The sequence below is a fragment of the Sinocyclocheilus rhinocerous genome, unplaced genomic scaffold, assembly GCF_001515625.1.
Source record: "Sinocyclocheilus rhinocerous isolate Xijiao unplaced genomic scaffold, SAMN03320098_v1.1 scaffold15, whole genome shotgun sequence".
In the NCBI taxonomy this organism is placed as follows: domain Eukaryota; kingdom Metazoa; phylum Chordata; class Actinopteri; order Cypriniformes; family Cyprinidae; genus Sinocyclocheilus; species Sinocyclocheilus rhinocerous.
In genome coordinates, this window is record NW_015631053.1 from 8,647 (window position 1) to 12,242 (window position 3,596).

General features: G+C 32.8%; 1 protein-coding gene across 1 annotated transcript in view; it reads left to right on the top strand.

Annotated features, from left to right (window-relative positions):
• The first annotated feature begins 131 nt into the window (after positions 1-131).
• Positions 132-3,596, top strand: part of bmpr1bb (bone morphogenetic protein receptor, type IBb) — a 50,336-nt gene continuing 46,871 nt past the window's right edge. The window contains 1 exon segment of the mRNA XM_016554069.1: positions 132-334. The gene's annotated coding sequence lies outside the window, so the exon portion shown is untranslated.

The window sequence follows — 3,596 nt, forward strand, 5'->3', positions numbered from 1 at the left end:
TTTAACAGATATTCACATAGAAAACAGCTGTTTTACATTGTAATAATATTTCACAATTTTTACAGTTTTTACTATGTTTTTATAAAATAAATATAGTCTTGGTGAGCAGAAGAGACTCTTTCAAAAACTTTTGGGATTGAAAAATTTTAGTATTTTGACTCTAAATGTAAAGTCTGGTGTTAAAGTGTGCAGAAGTAGATATTATATTCATAAATCAGCATAATTCAGAGTCACTGAAGGCTGCCTCTCTCTCTTTAGGTGTGTGAACAGCGTGAGGTCAGATGATCCGGCTCTGAGCAGCTCGAGGCGTCCACAGACAGACAGACAGACACAGGTGAGCCGCTCTCAGAGTCAGTCATCAGGTGTGTTTGTCCCGCTCTCAGCTTTGGCCACATATGTGACCCTGGAGCACAAAAGCAGTCTTAAGTCGCTGGGGTATATTTGTAGCAATAGCCAACAATACATTGTATGGGTCAAAATTATACATTTTTCTTTTATGCCTATAATCATTAGGATATTTAGAGTAAAGATCATGTTCTATGAATGTTATATGTTCCATATAAATGAAAAAGTAGAGGCTCTCTTCTTTATTTTGATGTATTGCATGTTCAGATATGCATATAACAAAATATTCTTGGGGTCATGACATTTTAGTGAAAATAATCAGAAATGCTGGCGGTGGCTGGCAACTTTTTTTCAAAAACGCTGGTGGGGAAAGAGTTAATATCACATTTGTGATTACGCTCATGCTGATATTTGGGAAAACGGCACTCTTGCTTGTGTGACATTACTTAACTATATCATATTTTGTAAATATAAAAACAAAAACCTATAAAGGATTTATTCTTGCATTTGTAACTTGAATGAAATGGCAATGACTTGAATGACATTTAAACTGCATTAATAGGTTTCATCATGCACTGAATGCTTTTGGACAGAGTGAGTGACATGCTCCATAATGTCAGCTCACACATCGTTAAAACAACAATTACGATATTATCGCAGACGATAAAAATTGAACACATGTAGTTTGGATGCACGGCTGCTGAAATCTGTGTTTTTGAGTCTATGCATGTGTTTTTTTGTCGTGACACTCGAACATTCAGGAGGTTTGGTGTCTCAGGACAGACTGTGTCTGCTCTATATTTGTTTGTCGCAACGGCTGATGCTCCACACCTGCTGTCGGGCTCAAATGATCAGCCGCTCATTGTGTTTGTGTGCTGACAGCAGACACGCACACGCTACATGCCTCAACTCACACACACACACACTCTTACACACGCACACGCTACATGCCTCAACTCACACACACACACACACAGATCAAGCCTAATGTTACACAGTTACATCTGCATATTCAACTCACACAGAACAGTTTTTGAAGCCTAACAATTGTCTGTTTCACTTGTATGGAGAGATATTACGCATATGGAGAGTCCCCGTAAACCACAAATACAAGTGTGTGTGTGTGTGTGTTCTGGTTCTGGATGTTAATTGGCGAGCGGAGGCAGGTGGCGCCACCGGTTGCTCAGAAGCTCATTAGCGCAGCGCTGTGTAACGGCTTTGTCTCTACAGTGTAAATATGAACGCTGGTGCATGAACTCTTGACACGACAATTCATCCATAATAACATCCCAGAAACCCCCGTCCAGAACTTCAGTACCACCTTCTCTCTGACCCTGATGTAAACGGCCTGTTTTTGCTACTGTACCTTTAAAACATCATGATGTACATGCCCTCTGTTTGGACCAGAGTGGATGTTTGTGAGAAGTTCAGTAAATTTAAAGTGTCTTTGCATAGAATGTCAAACTTTTAGATTTCAGACGAGTCTTAAGGGTCACAGCGTCCCATTCGGCAGCTTTACCTTATGAATTTCAATTCATTTCACGTATTTTTGTAAAATGTAATGTGTCTAAAGTACAGTTTGTGTTTTGTGAGATGGAATGCATACATTTTATATGCACTAATTAATTTGAGTCTATATCTAAGTTACTATAAACAAGAAAACATATCAGAACCTAATAAAAAAAATCATATAAATATCATATAAAATAGAATAGTCAGATAGAACAGAAGAGAATAGAATAAAATAGAATCACCATTAATTTAGCATAATTGAGATACTTTTGTGTTTTATAAATATTTAGAATTAGTCTATTTTTGTATTTTCATTTTAATTTGAGTTTTAATTTTAGTAGTTATGCATTTTTTTTTCAGTTTTATTTTTAAATCTGTGTAAATGAGAAATGTTGCCTTTGCAACTACAGTAGATGAAATTAAATCAGTTTAAGTTTTTAATTTTTAAATATTTAATTAAATATATTGTAATTTATTTAATGTTTTTTTATATTTTAATACATTTTATATATATTCTTTTTATGGTTTTAGTTTTAGTTTATGGTTTAGTAACCCTGAATAGAATAACATGGATTGAAATGGAATAGAATAGAATAGAATAGAATAGAATCAGTGTTGTTTTAGAATCATTGAGATACTTTTATAGTTTTTATTAATATTTAGAATTTTCTCTTTTCACTTTAATTGTAATATTGTATGTTTTATCCATTTTATTCGCTTTTAAAAATATTGTTATATAGCTTTTTTATTTTATTTCAGTTTTAGTTTTAAACTAAATAAAAATGAGAAATGTAGCCTTGGCAACTAGCTGAAATAAAATAAGCTTCAGTTTTAAGTTACTGTTTAACATATATATATATATATATATATATATATATATATAATTTCAGTTAAAGTTTGTTTTATTTCAAGTGACAAGTGTTTTTTATATTTATATTTAGTTTTAGTTAACTGCAATAATCTTGAAATATTCTGAACAGAACTGAAGACAGTTTGAGTAGTGGCTCTGTTTGATGGGCCCCTGCTCGTCTGAAGCGCAGACTAATGTAATCAGGCAGGTGTGGGGGTCAGCGAGGGTTTATGGGTCGGGGTCGTGACCCCTGGTGTCGGTTCGGCTTTGTTGGACTGTCTTAATTAGAGCCTTTGGGTTCCATTGTGCACAGACACTTAGCAACAATCCCTTCATTAAACGCTCCTGTGAGTTTGGCAGGTCGGACGCGTGTTTTCGCACATTAATAATGGAAACAAATGCTGTGGGTTCAGTAAACGTTAAGATCCATGCACAACATCTGTGATCTGCTGGAGATGACCACAGAACAAACTGAACCATCACAGTTCCACTAATGCACATACAACAGACGTCTGCAGCAGGGTTATTACAGTTCACTAAAGCTATAGTGAAGCTTCTTTGTATAAAAAAAGAAAGAAACATTTCTCTTGATGTACTAAAATAAAACTGAAACTAATTAATAAAAACATGGACATAAAAATATTAAATAAAATTAATAATAAATACATTTATAATATATGCATCATATAAAATGTATATATTATAAATTATAAACAAATATAATAAAGAATTATTAAAAAATAATAGTAAAATATAAACAAAAAATACTAAAACAAAAACTAATATATAAAAACAATAACAATGAATAATAAATAAAATTAAATCAATTAGTAACAATTGAATAAATAAAATAATAAATACATGATATAAAATGTATATAATTATAAAT